Below are 13,348 nucleotides of genomic sequence, written 5' to 3'. Positions count from 1 at the left end.
TCATTTAGTCTCATACAATGCCTAAAACAGGAGTAATACCTAGAGACCGCACAGTAATATTTAAACAATCAGGTTTATTATCTACTTATTTTAGTTAAATGCCATTTTTTCCCTAGAGGAAGAAAAATTTTAACCTTCAACAATTGCATTTGAAGTGAATGGGCCTGTAAAAGATACATCATCTCCTCTGATTTGATTCACCTTGCACAGAAGATTCCTGCTCATGAACTGTTAATATGACTTAGCCCAATCAGATCGGTTTCATTTGTGTCCTACTTCAAATCTTTAGGCTTTCCATCTGTCAAAAATGCTTGGGCGGCTGAATGATAAAGTCTTGTTGCTATGGTGATTAGTTCCATTACCTAGGTGACAGTGTTGGCATTATGTCACCACTAAAGCAACCTAACTCCTGAAATATTTTTAGTGTCTGTTGCAGATGAACTACAGTAAAAACACCATCTATCAATGACCCCAAATACCCAAGGATATTTGAAGGTAAGGAAGGTGTAGGTTGGCCACTCTCTGCATGACTTGAAGAAGGGCAAGTAAGGAGCAAAATACTCAAGAGGACCATCTGCACACAGCAACACTGCCAAAGAAAGACAGGTAAGAACAAACAAACAAGCAAACATATGTGAACAAGAGTGTGAGAGAGAGAGGACTGCAGTATAGCTCCCTTGTTTTGGCAACAGCTGGATAAACTACGCCCTTCTGCTCCTGCTGCATCGCCCTCACCTAATTCATTTAAGTAACACAAAAGAATATTCAACAGATGCATTCATCTCCGTATTTTAAGCCTTAGTGTTAATTATCTTTAGCCATATAGTCACACTTTAAAATCCCGGTCAGAGGTCAATGTCCCATTGTACCAGGAACTGTACAGGCAAATACAATACTTGACAGCCCTCCAAGAGCTTACAGACCTACACAGGGTTTCAAGTAATGATGCCATTTTCAGTTGCTGCCATTTTCCTGTTAAACAGGAATTTATTAAAGCTTATATTTTCTAGTCACACCAGTTCATAGGGCCCAAAATGCAACTGAAGCCCACAGGTAGCCAATCTGGAAGTGATTAAAAGGACAATGATGGAATGATGGCAGCATCTGTTATGGTTTTTGTTGTTGTTTTTCTTATCCCTTGGCTTTGCCTTCTGTGGTATTCTGAAGTGAGCCTGTACTAGTTGTGTAGCCAGCAGCTGGATCACACCTGCTTTGACCAGGGAAACTGTATAGAACACAACAGGATTTTCTTTCTACTTTTTACAGAAATTAAACTCCATGTTTTGGAAACCAGCCAGGGAACCAGTAGTTACAGGAACACCCATAGCTGCATTAATGCAGATGAAGGACTTCATTAATCTTTAAATGTTCAGAGTGATTAACAAAAATGTTATTTTCACTGTTGCATATGCTAGGTCTTGTCTTCCCCCTGCTAGGTTAGTGTTTAAATGACTAAATACGACTGAGTGAAGAATTTGCATCAAATAACCAATGAGAAGAATTCTCTTCCCTTTTTCTGATGATGAATTACTCCCCAAACCAATAATTTATTGGCTTATTCATTATAGAACTGTGAGGCTATGCCTACAGCAAGTAGTCCTTGATACATAATACATTGGCAAACAATTACGCACACTCAATGCTTGCTATCCTGTTTAGTCATATAAATTATATGGCACCCTGAACAGGTGAAAGATAGATCCTAAGCATTGCAATTTGTTGCTTTTATATCACTTTTTGTCCTCTATTGGACTTTGTCAGGAACACTATGTCCCACTTGCACACAAGCAGCCTTTCTCTCCAAAGATTCATTGACACAAATCACATTTGCGGCAGATTTCTAAACTTGCCTAGTTCAGAAATAGTTTATTTAGAGGCCTATGCTCTCCTTCATACTCTTGCCCATACCAGATGCCATAGCAAAGCTGAAAAAAACCCCACAGAAATAATGCCATTGTAGGGGAGAATGAAAAAAATAATGAGAGAAAAGTTTCCGTGATGAAGATGCAGAGTGACTTCACAGATGTAGGGATTATGCTGCCCTTACTCCAAATTGTCAACAAACTGCCAGAGGAATTCTACATGCGGACACGCTTCTGATGTGGTCTAAGGTCATGTCAGTAATTTCTCTCTCACGGGGATTAGTGTTTCATATTGGCCTTCTCCTGGGACATTCAAGTAAATTAACAATGGTGACGTGCCCTTTACTTGCTGGCCTGTGGACCTTCATTAGGGCAGCAGCAGATCATTGTTTTCTACCAGAAGCCGCAGCAAGCCTGTATTTTGCTAACCTGCCTATACATTATTTTTCGCATTTGATCTGACGTTGACACTCTGCTCTCAGAATATTTAATTCTGCCAAATTTTCTGTGCCTGTGCTCACTGACAATGAATGCAGCTGACAGTGTCAGAAGCCCACACTTACAGATCCAGGAAGACACAGTTTTGCAGAATAGTCCAAAAGGTGATAGAGGTTACACGCAATGCTCACCTTCTGTATTCATTGAAAATATAATTTGACTAACTGGATTTCTATAAGCTATTGAGAATTAGAACAAGGATCTCTAGCTGACTGAGAAACATGGAATATTAAAAAGCTCATTTGGTATTTATGAATAGTCACATTTAATACTATGGTTATATGTCAGAGAATCACAGAAGGTTACTTAATCTAGCTGTTCATCTGACAGTTGTCTTATCCATTCCCTCTGAGATATCCACTGCTCTTACATCCGAGGGACATTAGTGTTCATATGTGGAGTAACAGAGTTCTCATTCTTGATGCTCCAAGCCCTGTGCATTATATTTTCCACTCTGTGCTGTGTAAAATCTGCTTTAAACACGACAGCCTTCAGGTTACATACTGGCAGACAGTGGCAAATACTTAAAAGAGTTTTGTATGGTAGGTTGAGAAGGACTCTTAATTTCTTATAGACACCTTTTTTCAGTTTCAAGGAGGCATCTTTGGCCTAGGTGCTTTATAATGATTCATAGCTCCAACAGTGGAACCACAAGGCAGATGTTGAATGGCTGTATATAAGGGAAAGAAGGTGACTGACTCAGAAAGTGGCAAATCCAAATAACCTCCTTGCACTACAAGGAGGTTACACAGATGCATCCAGGAGGAACTGCTCAGTCCAGAGCAGGGGATGAGGTGTCTCCAAGCCCACTCCAAATTACAACCTTAGACCCTATACCAGATCAGCCAGGGAGGCATCACTGTTCATTCACAGTCCAGCTACTGGGAAAGCTGAGCAGCCTTCTCTGCCTCAAAAAAGCAGCAGCATCTGAAGTCAAGCAAGTGCAGGTGTACATTTTGAATCTGGACATTTCAAAAGAAAATGCTCAAACTTCACCTAAAGATCATTTAACAAATAAATAAGACGGCTATGTAAGGTGGAACCAACACCAAAATGTTGTGTTGTGCAGCAGTTTGGTTTATCAGCTGAAAACTGCAGTATCCAGTTTAAACTGTAGAAAAACATCTAGGCATGCAGGAAATAAATCACAAGTGAGAATTGGTCAAGGCATCATCTATGAAGATTGAGGGCTATAAAAAATAATTTCAAGTGGTCAGGAACTCCATATCATATATCAGTTGTAAATGAGATGATCACTAAAAGGTGCTACCACTATTGTATGTATTTGAACCCATGTCTGCTCCATATGTAACATAAGTTCCAGTTTACAGATAAAAATGTTTAAAAGGTTGTTAGTTGTATAGGACAACATGACAAATCAAACTTTGCTATCCTTACCTATCCTTATCCTGTCATGGTGAACTCATTAACTTATGATATCATCTAGCTCCTATCATGAGAGAGTGTGGTGGTTTTACCCAGCAGGGCAGCTGAGCTCCATCACAACTGCGCTCTCACTCCCTCTCATCAAAGGTAAAGGGGGAGAAAACATGATGAAAAGGGCTCAAGGGTTGAGATAAGGATAGGGAGATCACTCAACAATTATCATTATGGGCAAAACAGATTCAGTGTAAGGAGATTAATGTAATTTATAGCCTATTACTAACAAGCTAGAGCAGTGAGAAACAAACAAACAAACAAACAAAACACTTCCCCCCCCCCCCCCCCCCCCCGAATGGCACAGGGGAATGGGGGCTGTAGTCAGTCCCTAACACCTCCATCTCCACCGCTCCTTCACAGTCCCTCTCTGCCCCTGTTCCACGTGCGGTCCCTCCCACGGGATGCCGTCCTTCTGAACTGAGCCTGTGGGGGCTGCCCACAGGCAGCAGCTCTTCAAGAACTGCTCCCACATGGCTCCGTGCCATAGACAGACTCCCTGCTCCTGCGTGGGCTCCTCTCCACGGGCTGCAGCTCCGGCCCGGGGCCTGCTCCTGCGGGGGCTCTCCATGGGCCGCAGCCTCCTCCAGGCCACATCCACCTGCTCCACCGGGGGCTCCTCCACGGGGGGGCTGCAGCGTGGAGATCTGCTCCGTGTGGGACCCATGGGCTGCAGGGGGACAGCCTGCTCCACCAGGGGCCTCTCCACAGGCTGCAGGGGACTTCTGCTCCGGCGCCTGGAGCACCTCCTGCCCTCCTGCTGCACTGACCTTGGGGCCTGCAGGGCCGCTTCTCACTCCTTGCTCTCCCAGTTGCTGTTGCCCAGCAGTATTTTTTTTCCCCCTTTCTTAAATCTCCTCTCACAGAAGCACAAACAACATCGCTTATTGACTTGTCTCTGGCCAGTGGCGGGTCTCTACTAGGGACAGATAAAATCGGCCTTTACTGGCCCATGCGGCAGCTTCTGAATTCTTCTCACAGAGGCCACCCCTTCAGACCCCACTACCAAAATCTTGCCACATAAACCTAATACAGAAAGACCTAGAAAATCTTAGATTTTCCATAGAAGCTAACCAAATTCATCCAAAGAAGTAATATCCAGAAAAGAACAGCTTGTACCAGTGGTACCTACATTGCAGAAATTAATATTATCAGTTTTGTACACCATGATTTATACTTAATAACCAAAATGTATCAGCTTCACAAAAATTCAAGGTGAACATGGTAAAAATGGAATAAAGATATTGCTTTGGACTGGGGTAAAGACAGCTTTCAACACAAAGATTTTAAAATGTTACCAGTTTGCTTTCTGCAATATTGGGATTAGGAAACTATTTTAGTTTTACCTTAGAGACAACTTAATTCAAGCTATGTAGTTATCATATTAGCTCAGGTGCAAGTATATCAGAAACCACTGTATATAATATGAGTTATTTATTTTAACTTGTTCTAATGTTGGAGAGAGAACATGGGGAATGTGCGGGTATAAATTCCTTATGCACAGTTCCTGATTTTCAATGATACCCAATTAACTCATTTTTATTTCCTTTAAAGAGAACATCTCAAAATCTGACATAGTGCAAACATTATGTCACCTAGCATCATCCAAGAGAAAATGTAAAATGTACGGAATGCCAACAGAAATGCCTTTAAACCCATACTTCATGTTACCCTTGGTAACCAATAAGGCACACTATCGTGCTGTAATATTTTTGTTTAAGACTTTAAAAAAACTAGAGCACTGGCTATTTAAGGCATACATATATAAATGCAAACACAAATTATCCTTAAAAAATGCAATCTTGCAAATAGCATTTGCATTTTCAACTGCAGCCATTTTACTTTTTAAGGGGGGAGGGGGAGGAGGGAGGGCAGGGAGGTGCAGAATAAAGGTTCTGTTAGTTAGTAGTCCTACAGGTCAGTTTATTGCCAGAACCTAGAAACACATGGATGTCTCATTTAGGGTGTAAACTGCCATGCTAAATCTCACAAAATAAAGAAAAAAAAAAAAGGGAAAAAAACCCACCAACAGTCAAACACATTTTTCCCAAAGGAGGAAAGAACAGATATTTCAGCTGATAATTATCAAATCCAGCAAAAATGGTCAGCACTGCAATTACTGTGTTTTTAGTCTGTGCACATTGCCTTCTTACCAACAAAACACTATTGTTGTTGGCAGCAGGCACACCAGCCATCCAGGGTTTACCTTAGTGCTGCTTGCTGCAAAGGTGAGTCAGGCACGGCTCTTCCTCAGACACGGCATCTTTTAATGTTTAGTTTACAAAAAATAAATAGATGACCTTAGCAGGGCAGGAGAACCAGAATGGTCAGATCCAGTGGAAGGGACATTCCCTACTCCTCCCTGTGTTACAGCTTGGAGAGCAATGTACTGATACCAGTGGGACTATTTTTAAGCAGAGGGAAGGGCTTGATATTTTTCCTTAACCAAGCAGACAAACAATGACTGACTCTCTCTTTCTCCACGTCTTTGTGTCCTTTTTCAATTGTAATCCTACTGCATAGTATGAATTGTTATATATTTGCGTGTGCTTCCCCAGTGTCCAACAGTCACACCAATTATAAAGGAATGAAAGAAATAGACTGCTTTTCTTTTCTAACCATAATCTTCCAAAAATCTCAGCTATTTCTACTACTAAGACATGCCTTGGCTTCTGTGTACTTCACTGAATACCATCTGTACACATCCAAGGACAAAAATGTCCCTTTTGTTGCTAAGAAGTGGCCTTGTATAGCTCTCAAGTTGCTGAGGGAGTTTGGCGACACAGGAGATTAGTTTTCTTGCTGAAAAATATTCTATTGTGACAGCCATGTTATTCCTTTCTTTTTAAAAAACGGAGACAAGAAAGAGGCAATAGAAAGATTACTAACTATGCAAAAAAATATTAAATATTTTAATGTATTAACATGTATCTTTACAAGTAAGCACTGCTGTATAGTAGTCACCAGTATTCTCACTCTGATTTTCTCACCTTGCAAGTCACTCTAATAATGTAAGGCCTATCCTCAGAAACACATTTATTTAAAAAAAAAATAATCTGAATAGTCTTCACCGCTTGTATCAGCATCTTTTCATGGCATAAGCAACCTAAATGATTTTAAGTATATCCAAAGAATTTTACTTCGCACATGATGTGTTTTCACGAAACATTACCCAATATGATCCAGAGTGGCAGAAAGACAAGAGCGACTCAAGACCCCAGTTGTTCTTGGAAAAATTTTCAAGTTCTTAACATAACCATGCATTTTCTATGTATGCACCATACAGAATGGAATCTGCTTGACCTTCCCCTGCTTTACCTATGCCCTGGGAATACGGAGATTGTCCTGTTGGTGTTACAGAAGGAAAAAAACAAATGTATGTCAGGTTTCCCATTTATCTTGAAGTTTTGAAGTTTGAACTTAGTTTTAGATCACCAGTGTTCAGAGAACATGGCGTTCTGATCAGCTGGAAGGATCCATCTCGCAGAAAAGCTTAATGACTCTGAAGGAAAGTAAGATCAGGAAGAGGATGCCCATGCCTGGAATAAAATTGGCATGAAGAAAAGAAGTAGACTGAAATTGCAATTCTAGAATCTTAGTATCATATTTACCCTCACTTTGAGGTGTGGAAAATTAGTGGGCATGGCCTGTCAAATGGTAACAGTAAAATCAGAGTTTTGATTGCACTCCAAAATAACCAGTCCAAATATTTTAACTCCCTTTCTTCACTCAATAAAAATAATTTCAACTGAAATATTTTTGAGCACCTGTTTCTCTTTTATTCCAGGATGCTTATTTGCAACTAATGCATGAGAGAATAAAAATTTAAGTTCAAGTGCAAGAGAGGCTTAGGTAAGCTTCATTGGAATAACTAAGCCTTATTCATCAACCAATGCTCAAACATTAGAGCATTTGAAATCTGACCTACATTCAAAATATGTTGACTGTAGCGCTTAATTGTAATTTCTGTTTTTCAGTCTCCCCAGTCTGGGTCCATAATATTTTTGCTTCTCCAGAAATACCATTCTTAAGCTGTTTTATTTATCTTTAAACACATACAAAGGAAAAAGGTCCACTAATGCAATTTCACTGTCATTGCTTTCAAAGGTATTGAACTATAGACCCTACATATTAGGCAATTGGTGTGTGAACACCACATCCAGCAATCTCTCTTCAGGTAAAATATTTCAGTATGTAAATTTAGTTAAATTGTGTACAGTTAGAACGTGCAAAGCAACTTGTTTCATGGAGTATGTAAGACTCTAGATACAGTACTAGTATCTTGATTTCATTGCAGTATTGGATTTCCACATACATAATACTATCAATGTTGGAAATATTGTATATGCTCCAGGCAAAAATTCTGAGTTTCTCCTCAAATTATACTGTGAATTACTCTGCTTATTCAATACATTGAGGTAACCTGATATATATATATTATATAAAACAAAGAGCAAACCTTGGATCTAAAGTTATTTGTGCTTAGATGTGGAGTCCTCAAGTATTACTGTTACATGTGTATAAATTAAATCAACCATGAGTTTTGAATATCATTGGAGTAATTCTTTTCCCACCACTTTTAATGTGGCATTACCTTGCTACTCTGAACAAGAAATCAGGAATACATAAACTTCTGAAATCCATTCAATTTGCATTTTCAGCTACATAAAGGGTTTTTCCTTGTCATTTATTTTTATTTCAGTTAGTCCATAAAATTCAGCATGTTCAATATTAAAGTATAAGACATAAAATAGTTGATTCACCACACTTGCCAGTGGTTTGGTGGCAATTATGGAGAAATCTTTACATCAGCATTCTTTGATGTATTAGCTAATCATTAGTATTCATTTATTAAAAGGGGATTTGTGAATTATTCAGTGGAAGAATTGACACAGATGACAAAATAATAAAAATCCAGGTTTGAAGATCACAAAATTAGAGCAGAAAAAGAATATAGAGTGTGAGGTAATTGCTAAATCCTACGCATAGAGCATCTGGATTAGTCAGTGACATGAGTTGCCTTACTTCACCTCATTGTCTAACCATTAGGCATTGTCCAGCCCCAAGTAAATATTCTAGAAATAAACTGAATAGGAAAAAAATCTATCCTAAGAAAATCATCATTCTAGCCATTGTCTGTATCGACAAAGTCAGCATTCAGCTAGTAATCAGTACACCATAATCCCTGAGTTTCACACTAATTGGTAAAGTGACTTGTATTTGGCAACCCAGACTATGATGTACTGATAACCTTCAGCTGAACATTACCTTTGACACACCGTGCTTCCCAAATCACTCCTCACCTTCCCTAAACTGACTAAAACCACAAGGAAAAAACCAGCAAAATTAGTCTGGAATGGTCCTGATGTCCACACCCATTCAACTAACTTCCTTTGCCAAATTTTAATCTTCTCCTCCCCTGCTCCTCCTAAAATAATAATAATCTGGTGAATTTCCAACAATATCTGAATTTGGATAAATTAAAAAATAGTAGGCAAGTTGTCACAATAAATTTTTCATCACCATTTACTCCACAGAGGAGGAGGAGGACACCTGTGGAAACTCTACAGAAGACATACAAATGAGTTATGTTCAGAACAGGTAGATGTATGAAGAAATGGAAATAGAGGATTACGAAGTGTAGAGTCAATTAGCACTGAAGAATGGACATTTAAGAGTAAAATGTAAATAGTGAATTTCTGGTGCCATTCTGGACATTAGTGGAAATACAACTTTAAAATGAAGACTTCAGATTTACTGTATCTTATTTATTTCAAAGCACAGTTCTCATGTTACAGGTGAAAACATAAGTTCTGTAGACCAATATTGGAATCTAAATTGAAAACCAAACACTGAAATTAAAACTAAAAAGGCAAGTTTTTCCAAGAGCTTATTCTATCACGAATGATAAAGTCCTTCCTGATTATTTTTTGTTGTTAATGTTCTGTGACAAAACCAGACCAGTTTTCTACAGATAGCCACTGCTGGCAGAATTTATTTGACATTGCTCAACATAAAGGCAGTCTCCTACTCAGCCTACAGAAGAACTGCACTTCTGTGTAAGAAAAAAAATCCTGTCTAACTTAATACCTTGTGTACAGCTGCAGACATAAATGGATGTTTAAGAAAGAGTAAGAGCAAGACTTCAATATATCAATATATGATGCTCCCCTGTAATACTCTCTCAGCCTTCCACTTGGGGGACTTCATAACTGGATGATGCTCTCTAATATTTAGCAGCTCCACGACTGGGTCCAATTTCACTGAAAACTTCCTATTGTTGTTCTAGTACTGCAAAGGTAACAGGAGGAAGGCCAGTATAAACTGTGTTTCATCATAGGAAACTGACAGATAGAATTAAGTGCCAAAAGTGCCATAGCTGTCTTTTTTTCTTTAACATAGTTGCTTTTAAAAACAGGACCATAAAATAATTAAAAGTGGAAAAAATGAACAACGAATACCTTCTTCAGTACTTTTGGGGGAGAAAGATTGGCGTTCTTGTTTTCTTTTTAACACTTTACAAAAAAAAATATTGAAATGGTGATGAGAAAAAAACCAAAACAAACGAAAACACCAACACACTAGAATAAACTGAATTATAGAATCAGATGACTATTGAAGACAACCTATAATGTGGAACAATAGCTGTTAAAAATACCCTATTTTTTCAGTTCTCCTACTTGTCCAGCTTAACCAATAATCTGACATATAGCATCCAACTCTTCACCAGAGTTTAAATAAATCTGCTAGATGAAAATTCTGTTAATTTTATAAAATGCTAGCTCAAGCAGCAGTAGTCACATCTTTTGCCCTGGGTGTAAATATTGCACTCTGGGCATGGCTTTGCAGTTGAACTACATTTGGCCTATTCTAGTCTGGAGAGATTCTTCTTTCCTCAAAAGCCTTACTATTCAGAGTTGTGTGACCATGTCTGCCTTGCTAGATGAGAGAGAAAGAACCTGTTAATGTAGTTTGTTCAGTGATCTAGTTAAATGCCTGTCAGTGGTACTTCAGTATGCATTCAACTAGATCACTGAGCAAACTAGGTAAGAAGAGGCTGTCTCTCTCCTGAAAGGTATTGCTGATCCAAGAGTGACAAGAGAACAATACCTTACGTAAAGTGAGTATAAATATCTGATTAGTGCCGACATTGTGAAGGCAAGAGGACATCAAAATTTGGCAAGAAGAGCTTTGTCATTAAGTAATTCAACCACTGAATCACAAAATGATATCTGCATGGACTTCCTGCCTTTACTTCTCACACTTCAATACACTACAAACAACAGTGTAATTTAGAATCCTTTTCCCTGAACTATACTTTCTGATCTCACATCACAAGCGTACCAGAAGTCTTCTGTCATCTTGTAGGAAACAGTAAGAGGTTTGAGTACCACCCTTATTTAAACATTGTGAAATGTAACAGAAAAAGAGCAGTTAATCATAGAGTTAAATCACAATGAGGAGTAAGGAGAAATGAAACGTAAACACATAGCTCAGATGGAAGTCTGGAAATCATCTAAAGGAGACAGGTAGAAAGGGACAAATTCCTACTCTCTCCTTGGCTGTGATTAACATGTCTGCTTTGAAAAACAAGCTGCTCTATGCCAGCAAGACTCTGAAGACATACTTTAAACACATGTGGACGGATAGAGCCTCGGTCTTCAGTATAATCAGGACTTCACAAAAGCTGTGCCAGCATATTTTGCCACACCAGTCTGACAGTGAGTCCATGGGCCCATGTGGATCTTTATGTCTCTATTGCCATTACACGTGCCCTGCTTCCTTCTCCAAAGAGAAGGCACTTCTGCCCCTATCCTTTGATTCAGCCAGCTCTGGAAATAGACATAAGAATCAACATAAGCAGCCTGATTTTTAGATGTGTTAACAAGACACAGCTCTCAGGGTTACCATATGGAAAAATCAGGACTCTTTCTAGGTGCCTAAGTACCCAAATATAAATACTTTTTTCTTAATTACCTGACAGAAAATCACTGTTTTCAATATTATTGTTCCAACTATATTCTAAGGGATCTCTTTCCTATCTTTCAGAGAATCGACTCAATTCTGCAGTTCCAACCGCATGCTGAAGTCCCTGAAGAGCCACTTCTATATCAGATGATTCATTTTCTGCGGATGATAAGGTACAATAAATGCAGCCACCAATAAACCACACCCACTCACAATTTGGCTTATGTAATTGCTACGTTTAAGGGTTTTTCACATGAAAACATACTGGTTGTTTTCCACACAGGTGCAGACTCAGTTTCTCTGCAGGCAGAGGACTCAGAAAAATATTGTTCATTTTAGGGAATCAAATACTGTCAAGGAAAGTATTCTTCTATACTAATTGATGGTGTGGGACTTCAGTCAGAACAAAATTCTCTTCATGGTCTGTATTTAGAAGGTAGTGAAAAAATCACTGGCAGCAAGCTTAGCTTGAGGTTAAGGATAAATGCAAAATGAGTGGAAATTCCAGCATTGCCTCTCATAACTATTTTGTCACTATTTGGATTTTTACTATGACTGTAATCTCCTACAAATAAAACTGTTTACCAGAAATACATCAAGAAGACGTTATCAGAAAATCAGTCAGATGGACAGCTTCAGCTGTAGCAGTGCCTACCTATCTTAAAGGCTCAGATTTATAAGGCAGAAACATTGCTTCTGGCAGTTTTCAAGAATAGGTACAGGAGGCGGAGATTACAGAGATGAGGGTGTTGTGTTGTGGTTAAAGGTTATAAAGCTACATTTACACAGCACTGTTCAATAGCTACAAAATTAACTTGGATATTTCAGGAAAGGACAACTACAAAATCATCAGTGCAGCAGAGACAAGGGGAAAATAACTTTTCAGCAAAACTCCTGTCAAAATGGAAAATAGGCAATTTATGCAGAGGTAGCAGGAAAAAAAAGTTTCAGCTACAGAAGCTTCAGCTTAGAAGCAGGATGTGGGAGACGGGGAGAGGATGAGGGGTATGAAATTTAGCATGCTTCCCAGGCACCTGCTGCCACAGTACAATTCTTGCCTCCTAAAGCCCATGAATCAAAGGTATTGAAGATTCAAGCATTTTTCTCCTGGCAGTGGGTGGCCTAGTCCCTAAATGCAGTTGCCTTTCTGCATGAGAAACAGCTGAAACTGTCTTTATGCACACTAGATGCATGTTATTATGCAGATCATATCAGACGTGTGCTTTGGTGAGTTTTCTCCTGATGTTGTCTCCAAGCTAAGCACGTCCCATCACAAACCACCACAGGCATACCCCAAAATCAAGCGAATTTGGAGATGACTATAAATAGCCAATTTTGATTTCTTTTTTCCTCTTCCTGCTCTCCAGTTTCCATCTGCTTCAGATTTTTTCAGTACTGACCTGGAGCTCAGCTCTTTTCAGAGCAGCAGGAGAAGAGAGCTCAGCTGAAGAGATGTCAGTCCAAGTACCTACCTGATTATTCAATGTAAATAGGTTGAACCTATCAAGGTATTTTCACATATTTTAAATCAAAATCAAATGCTTGCAACGATGGACAAACTGCACAGGTCCTCGAGATCCCTT

The 13,348-nt window shown here is 39.1% G+C and overlaps 1 long non-coding RNA gene across 1 annotated transcript; it reads left to right on the top strand.

The window, feature by feature from the left end:
- Positions 1 to 265: 265 nt before the first annotated feature.
- LOC308191503 lies at positions 266 to 11,938 on the top strand. Its single transcript, XR_013948072.1, has 2 exons — positions 266 to 606; positions 11,847 to 11,938. It is a non-coding gene; the product is annotated as an uncharacterized lncRNA (long non-coding RNA).
- Positions 11,939 to 13,348: the final 1,410 nt, after the last annotated feature.

The sequence above is a fragment of the Anser brachyrhynchus genome, assembly GCF_964034855.1.
Source record: "Anser brachyrhynchus genome assembly, chromosome: 3".
Lineage (NCBI taxonomy): Eukaryota > Metazoa > Chordata > Aves > Anseriformes > Anatidae > Anser > Anser brachyrhynchus.
This window is presented reverse-complemented; position numbering and strand designations above follow the sequence as displayed.